The 23,501-nt window shown below is 40.2% G+C and overlaps 1 pseudogene; it reads left to right on the top strand.

The window, feature by feature from the left end:
• Positions 1-2,404: 2,404 nt before the first annotated feature.
• On the top strand, positions 2,405-15,178 carry LOC101825997 (annotated as a pseudogene).
• Positions 15,179-23,501: the final 8,323 nt, after the last annotated feature.

Below are 23,501 nucleotides of genomic sequence, written 5' to 3' on the forward strand. Positions count from 1 at the left end.
ACCCTCCCTGGGGAATGATGTAGGGATTGGGTGCGGGGCTGGGAGGCTGGTGGAGGGACAAGGGAGGAGGGGTGGGAGAGGGAACGTGGATTGACATGTGAAGTATTCATGTTTTTAATTTAATAAAGACATTACAAGAAAAACTGTGCTAAAGATGCTGAAATGTAGCTCTTCACAGTTGATGGCCACTGGCAGGGAGAGTGGGGATGCATTCAGTTTTCTTTAAGGGTCTGGCCACTGGGAATTTGACCATACTCCAATGAGAATGTTAGAAATACAAAATGGACTTGGTGGTTTTTACTATTTTTATTTTTTACTCTTTGGGGGGTGGGATGGTGGATCCAGGAGGAATGAGAAGTAAGTGTGATTGGGGTGCATTGTATGAATAATTAATAATAAATAAAATCCTGATACTTGTACTGCTGTAAAAAAAAAAAAGAATTGTGGCTTTCAAAAAGTCTGTTTGTCAGCCAACCCTTTCTCTGGTTCTCTGTTTCTGTCTCTCCCTTAAAATTTAAATCTGTGTGCCCCATAACTGAAGAGTGGATAGAGAAAATGTGGCACATCTACACAATGGACTACTACTCAGTGGAAAAAAAAACAATGGAATCTTGAAATTTGTAGACAAATGAATGGCACTACAAGAAACCATCCTGAGTGAGATAACCCAGTCACAAAAAGACAAACATGGTATGTACTCACTCATATATGGATTTTAGACATGAATCAGGGGAGTGCCAGCCTATAATCCCACTGCCAAACCTTCATCCAGTGGCTTATGGAAGCAGAGGCAGATATCTACAGCTAAACACTGAATTGAACTCCTGTAACCCAGTTGCAGAGAGGGGGGAGCGATGAGTAAAGGGGTCAAGACCATGCTGGTGAAACCCACAAAGACAGCTGACCTGACAAGGGGGAGGTCTTGAACCCCAGACTGATAGCTGAGAGGCCAGCATGGAACTGATCCAGACCCCCTGAATGTGGTGTCAGTGAGGAGGCCTCAGAAATCTCTGGGGCCTTGTGTAGTAGATCAATATTTACCATGGCATACAAATGAACTTTGGGAGCCTATTCCACATGGAGGGATGCTCTCTCAGCCTGGACACATGGGGGAGGGCCTAGGCCCTGCCCTGGATGAAATGACAGACTCTAGAGATCCCCCATGGAGGGTCTCACTCTCCCTGGGGAATGATGTGGGGATTGGGTGGGGGGCAGGGGGACTGGTGGAGGCGCAAGGGAAGAGGGAGCGGGAGCTGGGATTGACATGTGAAGCAAGCTTGTTTATCATTTAAATAAAAAATTACATTAAAAAAGTTTAAATCTGTGGTTACCACATTCTTTGCAGAAATGTAAGGTGGTAAATAGATGAATAGGAATAGTTTATTTTTTTTTTGGTGAGTGTATCTACTCCTTATTTTATTATAATGACTGATACTCAGTATGATGCTTTAGCCAATACTTATAGTAATGTGCAAGATAGAGACTAAACCTTAATATAAACTCCCAAGTTTATTTATAAAAATTATATCATTAGTTGCTGGGGGAATGGCTCAGGGAGTAAAAGGGCTTGCTATGAAAGCTAGGTGACTTGTTTTTGATCACCAAAAGCAATGGAAAGATGAAAAGATTGGACAAAGTCCCTAAGGTTGTCCTTTGTCTTCCACATGCATGTGGCCACCTGCATCACGTACACAATAATGGTAAAAAATTAGAAATTTAAAAATAAAAACAAATACATATACATAAATATTAGTTTGGTTATATTGAATCACACTGATGCAAGGTATACATGATAAGGGGTAGGGTAGTATGGGATTAAGGTAAGTTCTCCGTGTTGGATGTTCAGTTTTCTGTAAATCTAAAACTATAAAGCTAAGTCTATTAAAGAAATACAAAAATGCTCAATCCAGTGTCCTGTGTTCCCAAGAGCCAACGTCAATAACATCTCACGCAGAGCACAGTGCCCAAGAAGTCTACCTAAAAGCATGTGCCAAGGACATCTTTAGCTGATTTCCTATCCCAGAGAAGAGGTTCCATATATCAACCTTATCCATAGCCTGAAGACAGCCTTAGATATGGAACTGCTTCCTACAGGGTTCCAGGATCACTCTTCTCCAGACTCAGACACGACAGAAGTGTGGAGATTACTGGAAGGTTACTCAGGAATCATTTAGTGAGCACTCAACCCCGTTCCTGAGAAATTCAAGCACATCACCAGGATTAGGTGAACCAAACGAAGTATAGGAATAGTAAAGGTCAATGCCCCTGCCATCTACTTAGGTTCTCAAACACAGTCTCTAGACTTGCTCATCGTATCTCAGAGCTTAGCAGAGGACTTGATACTTTACAGGTACTAAAAGCATGTTTGTAATGTGAGTGAATACATGACTAATTCCAGGGCAGGATGAACCAACACCAACTTGTTTTGACAGAATGTGAGGAAGTAACCGAAGACTACAAGGAGACACTAATAGAATACAGTGACCATCTTGAAAATCCTTTCATAGACAAAGTATTGGACAATTTTATGCATCAAAATAAATCAGAATAAAACCCACTGAATAAAATGGGAATCTGTGAGTCTGTGCACTACATGAAAATGGGTAGTGGGAAAGCTCTTCCTTATAGGATAATTCAGATAAAGAAAGGCAGATGGAATAGTGGAATGGAAATTCACCATTTTCCAATTTATGTTAGTGGAGGTGAATCCACTCAATCATCATTTGATGCCAAATGCATGGGAAAGAGTGTGATAGAGAGTAGGGTATGGTTGAATTCTTAATACAAAGTCTCACAAATTGATTGCTAGATTCAGTGAGAAATGCCAACTAATGACATAATCTAGAATGAATCTCAAATGCACAACAAATGTAGTATGTGATCTTTAACTGGATTATTCACTGGATAAAACAAAATGTTAAAGGACTATTAGAACAATTGATCGGGTTTGATAAGGACTTCTTTAATAAACAGTTTCAAGTTGACATTAAATCTACAGAAATTGATGGCTGCTCAACATTGCATCAAAAAACAGCTCATTTCTTAGGAAACACATGGGAATGTTAAAAGATAGAAGAGTGTGAAACTGGTGGCTGGAGAGATGGTTCATTGGTTAAGAGCCTTTGCTAGGCAATAATTTTCATGTGTTTCTCAGACAGAGACAGGGCAGCAAGGCTCTCTTCCAGGAAGCAGCTTTCATTTGTACTAATGAAGTGACCAGCCCCCCCCCCCTGTTTTAGCAGCCATGACAGGCTAACATGTGCTCACATGAACTTGCTGCTCCTGTCCAGGTTACTGGGAGATCAGATGCTTTCATTGTGGCAAGGAACCAATCAGAAGTTAGCTGGTGGGGCTGTGCTTTACGGCTCTGGGTGTGCTTTATGGACAAGTGCACAACAGTGATGCACAGAGCATAGCAACCACCCTGGGAGGGCCTATGGGCCATAACAACCAGTTGACCAATCAACACAGGGCAGGCCGTCTAAAGCCTGGAAGCACACCAATCCTGAGACTGTTGCATACCCCTAGACACTCCCCTTATGCTGCCCTTTAAGATCCCCACCTTGCAATTTCTCGGGGTGTGGATGGATGCAAGGCCTGAGCTAATGGGGTTAGCTCATTAAACAACTACAATAAAAGACTCTTTGCTTTTGCATTGAAATGGGCCTCTTGGTGATTTGGGGGTTCAGAACTTGGGCACAACACTATTTCAAAGCATCCAAAGGCTAAGCCCCAGCACATCAGGGTTTTGCCTTACACACATTTTTTATCTCTTTTGTCCCCCTTATAGCGTAACACACATTCTCATTGGTGCTCTATGGTTGTAGGTCTGTGACACTGGGGAGATAACGAATGTGGTAAGGCTACACATGCATACAATAATACTATTAAGCCATTTTGCCTTCTCTTTGTTCTCAGAGGGCCCTTCCCACACCATGAGGACCTGAGTTCAGATCCCAGCACCCCTTAAAACCTGGGTGTTTATCTCACATGCGCTATAATCTCATCTTTGTGGTGGGCAAAATACAGGATGACTGTGGCTTGCTCACTGCTAGTCTAGTTTAAAAGAATGAATTCCAGTTCAAAGTGAGACCCTACCTAAAATGAATAAGAGAGTGAAAGAGAAGGGAAACAAAATACCCTCCTCTGGTCTCCATACATACCACATGCAGGCCAGCATACCCGTATACACACATTGTGCATAACACACACACACACACACACACACACACACACACACACACACACACACACAATGAGAAATAAGAAGTCAGTTATTAATAAATTCAGAAGGGAAATACAGTAACTTTCATATTGCAGATTTTTTTCCCCAATTTGGACTTAGCCGGATGCCATCTTGGGCTTTGTCCCCAGCAGCCTTGTCAAGTTGGGTAGAATAATCCAATGATAGTCAGATCTGTAGAAATGGTAATGAAGCTGTTGACACTTCCTAGTAGGTGAAAGAGGGGAGGGTCACAAGACCCTCAAAAGAGATTCAGGTTATTGTTTCTCTGCCTTCTCCCCAAGCCTGAAGGTGGTCTTGAGAGATGCTATATAGGAAGTAGTAAATTAACTGAAAACAGGCCATCATGACACAGCTTCTATGAAGTCACCAACCATGATGAGGTATGACTTCAAAATGATGCAACTGTGTTTGTGTATGTGTGGGTGGGGGTTACCCACACTCCTTTAAGTAGCTTCTGACCCACATTCTTTAAGAAAGCTCAAGAAATTCAATCATCTTACCAAGTTAGACTTTGGTGAAATCACATGGTGTCCATCTAGAGTAAATGGACATTCTCTTGTATATCTCCAGGAATACAGCAATAATGTACAGAAAGCAGAAGGTACAATAAACAGTACAAATTTTAACATCTGTGTACCTGTGCTAGTGTTATTATGTTTATGTTGTCCATGTAACTTTTCTGTGTTCTGAAAATTATTTCAAGCTAAAAGGTGTTGTGAGTGTGCTATGCTAGAAACAGATGAACACTTTTCTGTCTTTCTACAATGTTAGAGTCCATTAAATAACAATAAATTCACAAGCCTTACCAATTTCAGTGTCATCAACTTGTCATAAAATCCTGCCTACCCTGGAAATCTGGCCAAGGCAAATACAGATTCCTTCATTTCTATTTTAATTATTAATATTAATTTGCATGTCACAAATCACATAGTTTATCTAAATGCATATGGTTTGCAGAATGGATACAAGTTAAAATGTCTGTAGTAGAGTTCAAAGGGTTTCAGAAGTAGTACGAGAAATAGTCTGTGTTGATAATGGATGAACCAGACCATTGCCAGGAGGGAAGCACTGGAGTCAAGTTTGAGAGCTAAGTGGAAGAGTTTAGCTGGGAGGTAAAATTCTAAACTGGATCTGGAATAGGAAATAATGATTCTGATCCCAGAGGGGCAAACCTGTGGGATTTGTGAGTGGGCAGTGAGTATAGTCTGCCAACATAACAGGTCCTAGCCCATCTGAAGTTCCAGGGACAGAGAGTCCACTGCTTATTGGTCCTTTGTGAATACTCCATATATCATATGATAGGTTGGTTGGTGTGGGGCCACACCATGGCAATGTTGGGTGACCACTATTTTATGGGGTCTGGGTGAGAGAGTTGTAACCTCTTCGTCTAATATGTCCAATAAGTTCTTGGACTCTGTTTCTCTTACTTCATTTTAATATGATCACATGTCTGCAGAGTTTCCATTCATTCTGAAAAACTTCTAAGATGGCCCACTTTCTACTTTCATGAATGACTCATTTATCAATCTATGCTGGGTAGATGGTGCCTGATAGATGACACAGTTCATGTGTTCATCCATGGGTGTTGGGGCCTAGCCCCCACAGGGTCTCTGAGTTGTTTGTCAGCTGATAGCCACAGGTGCATCCTGTTTTCTAGTCCTGGTTTACTGCCCCCGCATTGCCCCACTAACATCAACATCTAGCACCAGGAAAACATGCTCTCTTCCACCTGGGGTTTTTCCACTGTGCTGTAAGCCTGTATGTATAAGACTGCTCCTTCCTACAAGACAGAGACCCCTTAGCACTTGCAATGAAGACACATACACACACTCCTGGCAATAAAGGCAGTACATGCATTCCCTTAGTACAAACAGCTACGTGTCTGATCTTTCTTTTCCTGATACTCTGAACTTGCTTGTGGTGCGGGCGCCGCACACGGGCTGAGGTTTTCCTCCTTCAAAAATAGAACCAAAAGCTGTTTATAAATTGAATTTCCTAGGGTAACACATATCCCGAAAAAGCACTGTTTTATAGAATATAGAGTGAGTATACAAGCATAACACAAGTTAAGTAACTAATACATCTGCTTTAAACAAAACAAAATAAACTTAGAGGATGTGAAAACACAATACTACTTATTACTGCTGCTCAGATAATGGGAGGAACTGTGAGGGCTCAAGTAAGAGAGCAAAGATTTCCTTCAGTGTTTAACAGATTGCTGTAGGAAGAAACACAAAAACTGCAGAGGTGGAGAAACTTTTTGAAAAATTTGGGGAGTCTTACATGCACATGCTACTTGGGAAATCGGGGTTCCCCTCTTGGGGCTCTTAGTTTAACTGATAAAAGAATTTGAGACTGGATTCAGAAGAAATCTCAAAGACAATTTTATTAGAGTTTAAAAGAAGAATTTCAGCACAGGTAAACTGTAAATCTTGGCAGGAGGAGGGAAATGAAGCGGGCTTACGCAAAGAACGAAAGAGCTCAGCATACCGATACATCCTTACTCTGTGGAGAGCATCCAAAAGAGAAAAAGAATCTGAATCCAGGCTAAGAAAGGTGGGCGGACCTAAAGAAATTCATGGTGGCTCTGAAGCAATGGGAACAAAGGGCAAGAATTCTTGAAGGAGATGTGCATTATCTCATTAAAGAGATAATTGCTCCCCCAATGTTTTTAGCATGGTTTCAGGTGGACACATTTCCCTGCCAGATGGTACAGCCTTCCTGAGGTGTATTCCCTTAGCCAGGTGATCTGCCTGCCCAACAGGGGTGTTTGATCTCCACCGAGGCTGGAGATTTCATTCTCTTGAATAGAAGGAAATCATTTTCCTTCGTTGCCTCTATACTGTTAATGAAGTGGGGAGCAAGAAATGGGAAGAACCCCACAAATATGGGTTTTTATAGTGTTAGAGTACAGGCCATTTACCAGGGCAACTTCCAATAGCGTCATCATTGTAAACAAAATATCTAGCCTGAATATTTGATAACACACAAATAAGGACTATTGGGGAAGGTTTATATTCAAAAGCGATTTAAGAGATGATTTTTAGCTCTTTATAAATCAAAATAAAAACCAGTCAAACATAATTTCAAACACACTGCTTGTATATTTAATTCTAAGACTAAAACTCAAATATGCTGTTCAGAAATGTATTAGAGGTGAGAGGACAGGCTATTATCCTGAGGTTTGGACTCAATTCAAATGCCTTCAAAATTTCTATTTAAAACTACTATTTGTTAAATTGCTGAAAAAATTATTTGAAAGAAAGTCTGCACTTTCTAATCATTGGCAGCTCTTTCTTTCCTGAAGCCACTTCAGTGTGCTCGATCAATTCTTTATTCAGCTTTTAAATGAAACACCCATTCTCATCTCCAGGCTCCTCTCTTAGCTGGGAGCTACATTGCCGCATGCAAAATATTCTGGGTAGCCATCTGTAAGCCTTTTCCTTGGTACTGCTAGCCCAGGTGGGGACCATCAACTGAGGGAGAGGGAGAGGGAGAGGGAGAAGGAGAGAGAGAGAGACAGAGAGAGACAGAGAGAGAGACAGAGACACAGAGACAGAGAGAGACAGAGATTGACAGACAGAGACAGAGAGAGACAGAGACAGAGAAAATTTCAAGATCAGCTACAAGGTCAGGGGCAAAGGCTGGCCCAAAGACCAGGAGTCTTAGCTCCCAGGAACAGGTAATTTGTGGCATTGTATTTCAGTGGACTGAAGTGGGTAAAAGCCTGATTAGAAAAGGTCAAAGAGAGAATTGAAGGAAAGAAATTTAGGGGTTCATGTGTGAGCTTTGACTTAAGCAAAAGAGGAATGCTAAGAGAAGTAGCCAAGCACAAGGAGGCGCTGGCCATGTGGCCCTCTCTGGGATGTCCTCAGTTAGGGCAGGATTAGAGGAAATGGATGGCAGGGTAGTCAGACAAGGGGGTGGAAAATGAAAGTTTAAGAAAAGCTCCGTATTATGAGAGAGAGGGTTGGGAAATTCAGACCTAGAGAACTCAGATCCAACAGAGTGTAATAAGAAGGGCATTTAAATCCATATGTCAGAGTGGTTAATGGATTAGAAGCTGTGAAAAGTACAAGGGGGACAAGGATAAAAGAGGCCAGAGTGTTACTAAGAAAAAGGAACAGAGAGAGGCTTCCTGGAAGAAATATTTTATGTTAAAACCAGTCACTAAGCCAACAAAATGAGGGCGGCACAATGTTCTTTTATAGGCGCTTATAAGATTTGTTATTAAAAAGAAGTTTTAATCATAAAATATTTGCTTCATAAAAAGACTGCATTTAATGTACATGTATAATATATACAGCATAATAATAAAATGAATACTCATAAACCTACTACCGTACCAAAGAGGTATTACATTACCAAAACCACAAAAAAAGGAGAGAGATTTGAGCTCCCTGCTTGAAGCCACACACAGAGGCAGTGTGCAGTTACACACCTGGGGTTTGATCTATTCTTCTCATCGTTATTTTTCCACATATGTGTATATCTTGCAACATCTTCTTGTTTAGTTTTACCTGTGTTTCAGTTTTATGAGTATGATATCAGAATCCCACTGAAGTTACCATATGTGACATTTTTTTCACCCATGTTTGTAGTCAGTACTCATCAATTCTCTCCACATGGATGAAGGCAAAAGGAAGCAATAGGAGATTGTGTGTGTGTGTGTGTGTGTGTGCGTGCATGCGTGCGTGCATGTGTGTGTATGTACATTGATATGTGCATGTGTGTGTCCATATATACAGTTTTGCACATATACATTTATATACTTAAACAAATATATATGTGTATATACACATAAAATATATGTTTGGATGCAGAGATTGAGAAATTATAAAGAATTATTTTGAGACCACTGAAGTTTGCAAGACATGCTACAGGTTTGGAAACAAAATCTAAGACAAGATTCCTTTTCCTCTTTCCTATTATTACTTTTGAGAAAATTGAAAGTAAAAAATATATGTAGCATGAATTCTAAAGTACTAATAATAAAAATCCAGAGTCAGATGTTGGGGTAAGTGCTGAAACATCAGAGAAGTAAAGGAGCCAGCCACTAGGGAGTCCTTTAATCAAATCCTCTACCAAAATAAGGAAGATCCTTTCTCCATGAAGCCTCAGACTGAATGCTGTCCCTACAAAACCGAAGATTGAATGCAATGAGCTCCTGTCTCTTTCCACCTTATATTCCTCTCTCAGCCCAGTCATATCACTCCTGTCTCCATCTCCCTAATGCTGGGATTAAGGCATGTGACTCTCAAGTACTGGAATTAAAGGTGTGAACCACCACCACCTGATTGTTTCTGTTTTAGACTTGATCAATCTCATGTGGTACAGGGTGGCCTTGAACTCACAGAGATTTTCCTGACTCTGTCTCTAGAGTGCTGGGATTAAAGGTATATGCTATCACTGCCTAGCCTCTATGACTAACTAGTGACTAACTTTGCACTCTGATCTTCAGGCAAGCTTTATTTGTTAAAGCACAAAGAGAGTATCACCACAAATATATACATTATGTTACACAAGAAATGTTCTTAACTCTTCATGCATTCATAACAGAATGATAATACCAATCTAACTAATATCTTATACTCATACTATTTATTTGTGGTGAGAAAATGCAAAATCCACCTATCTAGCAATTTTGAAATAGACAATACTGGTCACTGTTGTTAGCTCTAATCTGGTATGATAAACCTTGCTCCTTATTCCTAATACCTAAAAGAAATTTTTGTGACTTTTTGGATAACATCTCCTCTAGCACCTCAGTCTGACTTTTGGTGACTGCCACTGCAATTACTGCTTGTAAAATCAACTTTTAAAAGTCTACATATTAGTGATATTATGTAGTACATTAGTCTTTTGTGCTGTTCTAATTTCATTGAACACAAATCTGTCTGATTTATAGTAGTTGTTTCATATCAAGAGGTTTCTTCACTTCTCAAGATGAAATACATAGTGTGTGCTTGCTATACTACTTTGACAAAGAATCCATTCGTTGGCTTATGGTCAGTTTGATTCTGTGTCTCTGTCATGGTGGATACTTCTGCAGTGATTCTGTTTATCTCTCTTTAACATATTCCTTATAGATACTTGACAATACTTGGGTTATTTTTTAATTTTTCAAATTAAAAGCTGTGATTTATAGTATCTTTACTAATACATTTCATCTACAATATACCTGGGTCCTCCTTACTGCTGTGATGAAACACCATGACTAAATCCAAATCTGGGTAGGCAAGGATTTTTTGGCTTACACTTCATCATCTCTGTTCATTACTGAAGAAATCAGGACAGGAAGTCAAGCAGGGCAGGAACCTAGAGACCAGACCTGACTCAGAGGCCATGGAGGAGTGTTCCTTATTGACTTGTTCCTTGCAGCTTGTTCAGCTTGATATTTTATACAACCCAGGACCAACAGCACAAGGATGGTATCACCCACAATGGACTGGACTCTTCTACATCAATCGCAAATTAAGAAAGTGTCCTACAGGATTGCCTGTAGTTCCATGTCAAGGAGCTTTTTCTTAATTGAGGCTCTCTCCTCTCTGATGATCTTAGCTTCTGTCAAGTTGACATAAAACCAGCTAGTACACTCCCCATCCTCATCAGCCACTTTCTCTTTCATCTTCTGGAATCTAGCCATTCTAACACATATGAGATACCTTCTCCTTGTGGTTTTGATTTGCATTTCCTTGATTACTAGAGATATTAAGGGGTTTAAACTGTACCTGTAGGATATTTGCACATCTTCTTTATCAATATACATAGAAGTAAAGGTAGACCTAATCAGGTCTTTTACACAGCCTTTACTGACTTATGTGGTATCTTATTACAGAGTAGTTGGATTTGAGTATTAACTCTTGCCAAATGTTTGATTTATATACAGTATTTCTTCCATTCTGTAGATTGTATCTTAACCAACTATTGCTTCCCTTTTAGTTTTTTAAAGGAGATTTTTAGTTTTATGAAAATCATTTCTAGTTTTGCTTTTGTTATCTGTGGTTTGTAGGTCATATTAAGTCAATGGTTCTGTGTTTTAGTTTTGAGGCAAAAGTCTTTCTTCTTTGGAAACATTTCAGTCTTTGTGTCTAAGAGCTTAACTGCCCAGATGAGGCACCTCTACAGGGAGGGATACTTGTGTATGGAGGGGTGGTTTGTTTTACTTGAAGTCTACTGGTTGTACGAATTAATTGTGGTGAAGAAATTTTTTCACAAAAACATGTGGACTAGTTTCATATCAAACACCTAGGTGCCTGAGTATGTGTATACATACTCTATGTGTGTCTAATGCCAGGGTAGGCCAGAAGAAGCCATTGGCTCCCTTGGAACTGGAGTTATGAATGGTTGTAAGCCACCAAGTGAGTGCTGGAACCCAAACCTGGGTCTCTGAAAGAATACCAACTGCTTTTCACTGTTGAGTCATCTCTCCAGCCCTCGTTTATCTTACTTCATTTAGGACCACTTATAAGAGCATGGGTGGAGGGTGATGTGGAGGAGCATGCACAACTTAGCAATGGCTACATCACCAAAGAAAGGATTTCTCCTTCTCTGGCAACTAATTTCCAATAAATCCTCTGGAAGGGGGAAGTGAGCCCCTTTACCCTCCATGACAGTGTTGATAGGTGCTTGCCTTTTCAACATAATTGCAACTACTGAGTTCAAGAATGCAATGCCATGCCATGCCAGAAGACAGAGTCCTATAGCTCTCTGTTCCTTCCTCTGGATCCTAAAGTCCATCTCTTATTGATAGTGATGTGAGCCTAATTAGACAAAGAGTCTAGAAGAGGGCAAGGAGTTTTTGTTCATTTTCTTCTAGTGGTAGAGCAAGGTAAAACTCTCATGGCTCCCGTTGCTTGAAGTTACAGGACATCACTTATGAAAATGTGCCAAAGGCTATGGTTATTTATAAACAATATTCTTTTCAGAATAATCAGCGTTCATTTGGGGGATAGTGACTGTTTCCTAGTGTATTGTTTCTCTGCTGCATATTTGTTAACAAGCATGTTTATTAACAATGCAAGACCCTTCTTTTGCATAATTCACTTTCTGTAGCCACTGTTCATAATCAGGTCTGTGCAGTGTGTAATAAGTGTCTTTATAGGAATGCCCAACTATAAAAATAGGCTAAAATTCAATACAGAAACAGTGAGTTCCAGACCAGCTACCAGTAAGATTTATTTTAGCAATATAGCTGTATATGAGGCTGCTGCTTGGTGCTTTTTATCTGGCTTACAACATTTTATCTCCTTATGCTGGCCAGCGTTAGTCCTGAGAGTAGGATTCATCTTCAGGGAACCCAAAGTATCAATAAACTACATTGCTCTTGCAGACCTATACATCCTGAGGAGTACGACCGCACTGTTCCACTAACCAAAAAGTCCCTTTAGTTACTTCCTTTTATTGTGCTGTCTGTCCAGTTGTCTGCCTCCTTTCTCTAAGTCATGCAAGTATCAAAGCCCAAGCAGGATGCAGAGCTGAGATCATCCGATTACAGAAATCTCTGTGCACTAATCTTTAGAATCCTCAGTGGTCTCCACCTGTCGTCCAACTTCTAGACTCCTAATTGCTAGCCATATGGTGCCTTTTAGCTCATTCCCTTTACCTCCAGCTGGGAACTGGAGAATTCTGAATATAGCACTTCTAGAGTGGAGATCTTGGAATGCCAGTGATTATTCACTCACCAAGCCTTGTTTACTTCAAGTTGAAACATCATCCAATTTAACCCATTGCTGACAAATCTAATTCATGTGTATCACATTTTTTTACTGAAAGATGCATTCTTATCATGAACATTAAACATCCAATCAGCTCTGATATTGCTGGCCTTCAACATGAAGATATAAGCATTGCTGTATATTTGAGGATTGTATCCAACAGTAAAGTGAAAGAAATGAAACAAAAGAACCCATAAAAAAACAGAAGCAATGAAGGAGAAAACAAAAATCTATATTTAATATCTTCTGTGCAATAAAATATACTGCATCTATAAAACAAGCAGAAGATGTTATAAAAAGAAATAATCAAGGAATCAGAAAGACCCTTAAAATTAGAAATATGGTAGCATCATAACAAATCAATAAAATGATTGGAGGATGAAGTTGAGAAACCCTCAGAAAACAAAACATAGAGAGACAGAAAATAAAGGGAAGTAAAATAGACCAATCCAAAAAAGTCTAACATCAAGCTAGTAAGAAACAAAAAATCTTCTCTCTCACACACACACACACACACACACACACACACACACACACACACACTGCAAAAAGGATGGAGAGGGCTTCTTTCTTATTCCCCTTTTGGTGAAGTTACTGGAAGACATGCTTAAGCAGACTAGGAAGTAAACGGGAAGAGAACATCCAGGTATCTGGTATCTATCTGTGTAACACAGAGTGGAGTTCTTCGGAGAGGAGCCAAATGCTACATATCTGGCAACACCAGGAAGATATGAGAATGACATAGAAAAGGATGATTAGCTTTAGTTAAACATTGTACAAAAAAATATTGTTGTCCTGTTCTTCCTTGGCTTAACACAGTATTTGCAATGAATAGAAATGAAGAGTGTGCTGTAGCAATATTGAGAGGAAGAGATGAAAGTAAGGATGAGAGTCTACATAGTGAGTTCAAAGTCAGCTGAAACTGCACAGTGAGTCCCTGTCTAAAAAGGAAAAGGCAAACAAGATGGGAAGGGACGTCGATGAGGGAAGAGCTACGATAATGAGATCAGCACATCAGGACTAAAACTGGTTGGTTACTCAAGAAATAGCAGGTAAGGGCATGACGTGAAAATAGCAGAGCTACATATCAGAAGAATCAGCAAAGAGTGGAGAGAAGCAGAGCTGAGGCCTATGTTCACCACAGCCTTCCCGTTACGTGTTTAAACTGTGTGTACAAGGAGAGCTGAGGCCTATGTTCACCACAGCCTTCCCGTTACATGTTTAAACTGTGTATACATTTCTACTACTAGCAATGAAAATTCATTGCAAAACAATGGGATGAGAATATATATATATACATACATACATGCATATATATACATATATAATCATAATACAGTTCTAATTTTACTTTAGGATTGGTTCCTAGAAATGAAGTTAGTGGATCAAAGGTTTAGGATATTTTTGAGGCTATTTGTTTAAGTCACTCAGTGTTTGACACAGTTCACCAGTTATGATTATTTTCTCACAACCTTACCAAATGTGGTGCACCTCCACTGAAAAAATTTTTTTGCTCAGCTGGTGAATAAAAAACATTTTAATTAGTTTAAACTTATTTTAGGCTCAATATTTTCTTTTCCTTTTTGGTAGTGACTTAGATAAAAATAACATATTACTGTAACCTATTTAAGACATATGTAAATGTAGTAAGTTTTTGGCTTTCTGCTTGGAGGAGGCTACAGTGCAGATTTCTTTGGTCCTCCTGATTCCATGTTTCTCTTACACTAGCTTTCTCCACCTTGCTTCTCAAGTTCCATCCCAAGCCCGTTGAAGTCAAGTATCTGAAGTGGTACATTGGCCCCCAAGATCAGTATCCTGGCTCTGTCTTGAAGACAAACTGGTGATGATGTCTCAAGGCAACTAGTGATTGGAAAGGTCTAAGGGTTGCAGTGAAACTGACTGCTCAGTAAGGCTTCTATTAAAGTCATACCTTCTGCCTCTGCTCTGATCACCAAAGCCCTGGAGAAGTCATCAAGAAACAGAAAGAAGCAGAAAAACATTAAGCACAGTGGAAATGTCCCATTTGATGAGACTGTCAACATTGCCCAACAGATACAGCACCACTCTTTAGCCAGAGAACACTCTGCAGCTATTAAAGAGATTCTTGGCACTTCACAGTATGTGGGTTGCAAAATGCATGAGCACCAACCCTAGTGACATTATAGATAATATCAACAGCGGTGCAGTGGATTGCTCAGCAAGTAATGAGGCATAAGATAAAATATTTCAATAAAAGAGCATCTGACCAAAATAAGAGGATAAGAGAAAGTAATTTCTAAGCTAGTTTTTTATTGTTTTTTTCCTTGCTTAGGAGTAGCTAAGACTAACAAGTTTTCAATCAATGTGTGTTTCTTCTATCGACCTATCATCCCGCCTTTCACATTATCATTTATCTACCTTCCCACTTATCCCATTTATCTATCTATGTATCTATCTATATATCTATCTTCTTACCTATCTATGACAAATGGTTGTTTTATATATGTGGAGTTATAGTGGTGTTGTTTGGCTCTTTGTTTTCTCGGCTTAAAATATATTTCAGGAGTCTCCTCTGATTATACTATTAAATCCCTCTGCTATTCTGCATTTTAAACAATTGTGTTCAACTCACAGAGCTTGGGTCAATCCCCAACTCAAATTTTGTTGAGATGACATAATACGAGGACCAAGAGGATGTGAAAAAAATGCGATCCACGTGATGTGTTCTCTGGAGACAGAAAAACATACTTCCAAGCTGGTGTGCAAACTGTTTAAGAAAGTGGAGAAAGGAGATTTATTAGGGTTTAGGGAGTCATGACTAGGGTGAGGGTTACCATCCGTGACTTGCAGCTTACTTGGTTTGAAGTAACTGTAGGTGGCAAAGGAGGGAGCACCTGGGCTTTCTGGAAGCCAGCATGGAGTGGGGAGGGGGGAATGGAAATCTGTCAGCCCTCACACATCAACAGTGGAGTTCCTCTTCTTAATTCAGGCAGCTTGCTCTTCCTTGAGAGCATAGCCAAACAGCTTTACTCTTGGAATATAATTCTTCAATTCAAAAACCTAGGCAGAACAGAGAAACACACTAAGGTAATGAGTCTGTCCTTTTGTAGGTTTAGTGACCTCCTGTGCATGATGGCCATGTTCCTGATGGCATGTGAATGGCAGTGACAAGTCCCCGTCAAGCTGGCACACCCAGCAGTGCGCAGCACCATCCAGAGTCTCCATCTGGAGAGGCCCGTGCCCTCTTGCTCTTCTGGCTCTGCTTTCATTTTATTGCTTTGTGAAAACCAACCTACCTCATTCCTGAGAGTTCACGCTGCCAACCTGGTTGTGCCCCAGTTTTCTGAAATGACCCTGTGTTGCTTCAGGCCTGTTTCCCATGTGCCTCAGAAGAGCTTGATCTGTCTCTTTGATAAAAGTGAGTTATAGGCTGCTTTGGTCCCAGGAGGAGGATTCATCTTTGGTCTCTCGACCTGGGTTCCCTGTAGGCCCAGAGATGAAAGGAAGAAGGAGGTCTAATGTCTTTCCAATCTCAGGACCACAGTTTGACTATTGTCTACTCAGCAAGACCGAAAGGCTAAGCGAGGGTAACCAGAAGGCATGCCGACTGCAGTCTAATCGCTGAACTTTGGGTAAAGGCTTGGAAATGTCTTGTTGATAGAACATAATAGCCAGAACAATTATTTTCTCCCTTGCAAAGAATTCTAATTAATGTGGAAATGTAAAAGAAAGGCCTGAGCTGAGAGCAGAAGGTTTATGGCAACAAGACCTTGGCTCTCCCAGGAGCACTTTAGGAAGTGCTTAGGCCCAATTTGACATTTCAGATCAAGCAGATTAAAGCCCATGGTTTTATCCACCTGGCATAATCCTAGCCTGTGGAAGGCACGGTTAATAATTATTGCCCTGAGCCTAGAGAGAGTTCCACAATAGAATCTCTTTTATTCTGGCAAACCAAGGGCATATTGTGGCCAGAATTTTCAAAGCTGGCAGACAAAGCTTTGGCCCGCATTGGGTGGAAATGTTCTTAGCATGGTAAGTGCTGTTGTTCCCTTGCCCCCAACCACTTTCTGACCACTCTTGTCTTTGTATAACTAATCTCTCTATTCCACCTGTGCTCTCTGCACCGAGGGGTGACACTGCACCTGGAAAAGCTCTTGGACGTGTGCAGGAAAAGGACAGTGCTTTTATGACTGTCCATTCTGAGGATGGATCAGTTCACTGTGGGTTTCCCCTGGCTGCGCTCAGTCAAGCATTTTGAGGGCTTGCTTGCTGGCAATATAATGAGTCAGGATTTGATCACTCACTAAGGGCAATGATGTGGAGTTGCTCAGGATACAAGACGCTACTGTTCAAGGTAAAGCAAGTGAATGTTGGGAATTTGCTCTATGTAGGGAGGTGAGGCAGCAATGAGAAGGCACCCAAAGCAAAGATGATAAAATGGCAGATAAAGTTCCTTGAGGAAGAAGCCATATCAGGTACATTCTGTCACTGATTTGCTATTACTGAACTCTAGGGACTAACTTTCCCTTCCATCCATGAATGATGTGCCTTTGCATAACTACTTCTATAGCAGAGGTCTTAAAGATAGGTATCAATCTACTAAGCATGGCCATTTCTTCCTGTACATCTAAAGTCTGAAAACATAACATAAGATAACGTACATAAATCCCAGTGCTGTGCTCAGGACACAGCATCATACAACTACTATTATCACCAACTTATAGCTTAATATTCTTCCTTCTTCATTCATTTACATCATCCTTCTGCATCCATTTCTGATTGGTCCTGTCCCTCTTGTCTTGATTCTATGACTGATTACTTCTTTCTGTAAACAGCTCTGTCTCTTCTTTGTTGTGCTATACAATTTCTTGAGGACAAACACATCTATGCTATTTTCTCTATTCTTCTGTTCTTCTTGACTACACAGAATCTTGCTGCATCAACTTAGACACACTGGAATGTGATTTTTTTTTTTGCATGTTCTCTCTTGTATGTACGTACTGCTATTTTCTTTTATTTATTTATTTATTTTAAATTTTATTTTCCAGTTTAAATTTAGATAAGAATCAAGGTTGCTTCACAAGTCAGTTCCAGGTCCCTCTCCCATTCCCTCCCTTGCTCCCGTGCCCTCCCCCCCCCGTTATCCCCTCATTTCTCCAGGGAAGGTGAGGCCCTCCATGGGGGTGTCCATAGTGTGTCATTTCATATAGGGCAGGGCCTAGACCCTTTCCCAAGAGTTCAGGGTGAGAGTGCACCTCACATTGTTCTATTGGAGTCCAAAGTCCGTGTGTATACTTGGGATGGGTACTGATCTGCTGCCCAAGGCTCAATAGAATTCCTAGGCCTCTTCACTGACACCCATATTCAGGGGGTCTTGATCAGTCCCATGCTGGCTTCCCAGGCTAATGCCTGGGATTCAAGAGTTAACCTTTGTCTGGTCAGCTGTTTCTGGGGGTTAGACCAGCCCAGTCTTAATCCCTTTGATCATCAGTCCTCCCTCTCTGTTACTGGCTTTCTTGAGTTCAGCTCAGTACTTAACCAAGGGAGTCTGCCTCTTCTTCGATCAGCCACTAAATAAAGTTTCTGTTTCCCAGACTCTCTGGCCATAGGATTGTAGGCTGGCACTCCCCAGATCTATGTCTAAAATCCATATATGAGAGAGTACATGCCATGTTTCTCTTTTTGTGACTGGGTTACCTCACTCAGGATGGTTTCTTCTAGTGTCATCCATTTGCCTGCGAATCTCATGATTCCATTATTTTTTTCTGCTGAATAGTAATCCATTGTGTAGATGTACCACATTTTCTCTATCCACTCTTCAGGTGAGGGACATCTAGTTTGCTTCCACGTTCTGGCAATTACAAATAAAGCTGCTATGAACATAGTGGAACAGAAATCTTTGTTGTATGAATGGGCATCTTTTGGATATATGCCTAAGAGTGGAGTTGCTGGATCTTGTGGTAGGTTTATTCCCATTTTTCTGAGGAATCTCCACACTGATTTCCAAAGTGGCTGAACCAGTTGGCACTCCCACCCGCAATGGAGGAGTGTCCCCCTTTCACCACATCCTTTCCAGCATAAATTGTCATTGGTGTTTTTGACTTTAGCCATTCTGACAGGGGTGAGATAGTATCTGAGAGTTGTTTTGATTTGCATTTCCCAGATGGCTAAGGATGTTGAGCACTTTTTCAAGTGCCTCTCAGCCATTTTAGACTCCTCTATTGAAAACTCTCTATTTAGTTCTGCAGCCCACTTTTTAATTGGATCCTTTGGTGTTTTGGAGACTTGCTTCTTGAGTTCTTTGTAAATTTTGGAGATCAACCCTCTGTCAGATGTGGGATTAGTGAATATTTTTTTCCCATTCTGTGGGCTGCCTTTTTGTCTTGCTGACTGTGTCCTTTGCCTTACAGAAGCTTCTCAGTTTCAGTAGGTCCCATTTATTAATTGTTGATCTTACTGCCTGTGCTACTGGTGTTATGTTCAGGAAGCTGTCTCCTGTACCAATTCGTTCAAGGGTACCACCCACTTTCTCTTCTAAGAGGTTCAGTGTGGCTGGATTTATGTTGAGGTCTTTGATCCATTTGGACTTAAGTTTTGTGCATGGCGATAGACATGGATCGATCTGCATTCTTCTACATGCCAGTCTCCAATTATGCCAGCACCATTTGTTGAAAATGCTTTCTTTATTCCATTGTATATTTTTAGCTTCTTTGTCAAAGATCAGATGTTCGTACGTGTGTGGGTTAATACCCGGGTTTTCAATTCGATTCCATTGGTCTACCTGTCTATTTTTGTGCCAATACCAAGCTGTTTTCAGGACTATAGCTCTATAATAGAGCTTGAGGTCAGGGATGGTGATGCCTCCGGACGTTGCCTTGTTGAACAGGGTTGTTTTGGCTATCCTGGGTCTTTTGTTTTTCCATACAAAATTGATTATTGTTCTTTCAAGGTCTGTGAAGAACTGTGCTGGGATTTTAATGGGGATTGCATTGAATCTGTAGATTGCTTTGGGCAGGATTGCCATTTTTACTACATTGATCCTACCTATCCAAGAGCATGGGAGATCTTTCCATTTTCTGAGGGCTTCTTTAATTTCTTTCTTTAAAGATTCAAAGTTCTTACGATACAGGTCTTTCACTTGTTTGGTAGGCGTTACCCCAAGGTATTTTATGTTGTTTGTGGCAATTGTAAAGGGTGATGTTTCTCTGATTTCTCTTTCAGCCCTTTTATCATCTGTATATAGTAGGGCTACTGATTTTCTTGAGTTGATCTTGTAGCCTGCCATTTTGCTGAAGGTGTTAATCAGCTGTAAGAGTTCCCTGGTAGAGTTCTTTGGGTCATTGATGTAAACTATCATATCGTCTGCAAACAGTGAAAGTTTGACCTCTTCCTTCCCAATTTGTATCCCCTTGATCCCCCTTTGTTGTCGTATGGCAATAGCTAGAACTTCAAGTACCATGTTGAAAAGGTATGGAGAGAGTGGACAACCTTGTTTTGTTCCTGATTTTAGAGGAATTGCGTTGAGTTTCTGTCCATTTAGTTTGATGTTGGCTGTTGGTTTACTGTATATGGCTTTTATTATGTTTAAGTATGTCCCTGTTTTCCCAGATCTCTCCAAGACCTTTATCATGAAGGGGTGTTGGATTTTGTCAAAGGCTTTTTCAGCATCTAGTGAGATGATCATGTGATTTTTGTTTTTCAGCTTGTTTATATGGTGGATTACGTTGATGGATTTTCGTATGTTGAACCATCCCTGCATTCCTGGGATGAAACCTACTTGATCGTGGTGAATGATTGTTTTGATGTGTTCTTGGATCCGATTTGCCAGTATTTTATTGAGTATTTTTGCATCAATGTTCATGAGGGATATTGGTCTGAAGTTCTCTTTCTTGGTTGTATCTTTGTGTGGCTTGGGGATCAAGGTTATTGAAGCCTCATAGAAAGAGTTTGGCAAAGACCCTTCTGCTTCTATTGTGTGGAACACTTTGAGAAGAATTGGTATAAGCTGTTCTTTGAATTTCTGGTAGAATTCTGCACTGAGGCCATCTGGACCTGGGCTTTTTTTGGTTGGGAGACTTTTGATGACAGCTTCTATTTCCATAGGGGTTATAGGTCTATTTAAATTGCTTATCTGTTCTTGATTTAGTTTTGACAATTGATAGCTGTCCAGGAAGTCATCCATTTCCTTTAAATTTTCGAATTTTGTGGAGTACAGGTTTTCAAAGTATGACCTAATGATTCTCTGGATTTCCTCAGAGTCTGTTGCTATGTCCCCCTTTTCATTTCTAATTTTGTTAATTTGCGTGTTCACTCTCTGCTGTTTGGTAAGTTTGGACAAAGGTTTGTCTATCTTGTTGATTTTCTCAAAGAACCAACTCTTCGTTGCGTTGATTCTTTGTATTGTTTTCCTGGTTTCTATTTTATTAATTTCAGCCCTCAATTTGATTATTTCCTGGCGTCTACTCCTCCTGGGGGTGTGTGCTTCTTTGTGTTCTAGAGCTTTCAGCTGTGATGTTAATTCTCTGGTATAACTGTTCTCCTGTTTCTTCATGTGAGCATTTAGCGCTATGAGCTTCCCCCGTAGCACTGCTTTCAAAGTGTCCCATAGGTTTGGGTATGTTGTGTCTTCATTCTCATTGAATTCGAGGAAGTCTTTAATTTCTTTTTTTATTTCCTCTTTGACCCAGGGATGGTGCAGTTGAGCATTATTCAATTTCCATGAGTTTGTAGGTTTTCTGCAATTTGTGTTGTTGTTGAATTCTAATTTTAAAGCATGGTGGTCTGATAAGATGCATGGAGTTATTCCAATTTTTTTGTAGCTGCTGAGGTTTGATATGTTGCCAAGTATGTGGTCGATTTTTGAGAAGGTTCCACGTGGTGGTGAGAAGAAGGTATATTCTTTTTTATGTGGATGAAATGTTCTATAGATATCTGTTAATCCCAGTTGGGTCATTACTTCTATTAGCCCTTTTGCTTCTTTGTTGAGTTTCTGTTTGGTATTCCTGTCTAGTGGTGAGAGTGGTGTGTTGAAATCTCCCACTATAACTGTGTGGGGCTTTAGATGAGATTTAAGTTCTAATAATGTTTCTTTAACGAATGTGGAAGCCTTTGTATTTGGGGCATAGATGTTCAGAATAGACACTTCATCTTGGTGGGTTTCACCTGTGATGAGTATGTAATGACCTCCTTCATCTCTTTTGATTGATTTTATTTTAAAGTCTAGTTTGTTAGATATTAGGATTGCTACCCCGGCTTGTTTCTTGGGTCCATTTGATTGAAAAATTTTTCCCAACCTTTAATTCTCAGGTAATGTCTGTCTTTAAGGGTGAGGTGTGTTTCTTGTATGCAGCAGAAGGAAGGGTTCTGTCTTCGAATCCAATCTGCTAGTCTGTGTCTTTTTATGGGTGAGTTAAGGCCATTAATATTGAGGGATATTAATGACCATTGATTGCTCATCCTTCTTCGATTTGCGATGGTTGTTGTTGGTGGAATTATGTGTGGAATTTCACCCCTTTGTTCTTTTGGCTGTTGGTAGAGAGAGATTCTCTAATGCTTATGTTTTTCTGGTTGTAGTTAGCTTCCTTGGGTTGGAGTTTTCCTTCCAAAATTTTCTGTAGGGCTGGGTTAGTGGACACATATTGCTTGAATCTAGTTTTGTCATGGAATATCTTGTTTTCTCCGTCTATAGTGATTGAGAGCTTTGCCGGGTACAGTAGTCTGGGCTGGCATCCGTGGTCTCTTAGTGTAGGTAGAATATCTATCCAGGACCTTCTGGCTTTCAGCGTTTCCATGGAGAAATCAGGTGTAATTCTGATAGGTCTGCCTTTATATGTTACTTGACCTTTTTCCTTAGCTGCTCTTAATATTCTTTCTTTATTCTGTATGTTTGGGGTCTTGATTATTATGTGGCGAGGGGATTTTTTTTTTGTGGTCCACTCTATTTGGTGTTCTGTAGGCCTCTTGTACCTTCATTGGCATGTCTTTCTTAAGGTTGGGAAAGTTTTCTTCTATGATTTTGTTGAATATGCCTTCTGCCCCTTTGAGCTGGATTTCTTCTCCTTCTTCTATACCTATTATTCTTGGGTTTGGTCTTTTCATGGTGTCCCATATTTCCTGGATGTTTTGTGTTAAGGATTTGTTGGATTTAAGGTTTTCTTTGGTTGATAAATCCATTTCTCCTAGCGTATCTTCAACACTTGAGATTCTCTCTTCCATCTCTTCTATTCTGTTGGTAATGCTTGTATTGGTAGTGCCTGTCTGTTTGTCCAGCTTTTCTATTTTCTGCCTTTCTTCAGATTGTGTTTTTTTTAATGACTCTATTTCAGTTTTCAACCCTTGCAGTGTTTGCATTGCTTCTTGCAATTTTCTGTTTATCTGTTCGTCCGTTTGTTGCCTTTTATGAATTTTTGGTTCGTTCTTTCTTCCATTTCTTGCATTTTTTGGTTTGTTTTTTGTTCCATTTCTCGCATTTTGTGCTTTGTTTCTTCTTCCATTTCCTGCCTTTTTTGGTTTGTTTCTTCTTCCATTTTTTTCATTTTTTGCTTTGTTTTTTCTACCAT

This window comes from Mesocricetus auratus, unplaced genomic scaffold, assembly GCF_017639785.1.
Source record: "Mesocricetus auratus isolate SY011 unplaced genomic scaffold, BCM_Maur_2.0 Super-Scaffold_2245, whole genome shotgun sequence".
Lineage (NCBI taxonomy): Eukaryota > Metazoa > Chordata > Mammalia > Rodentia > Cricetidae > Mesocricetus > Mesocricetus auratus.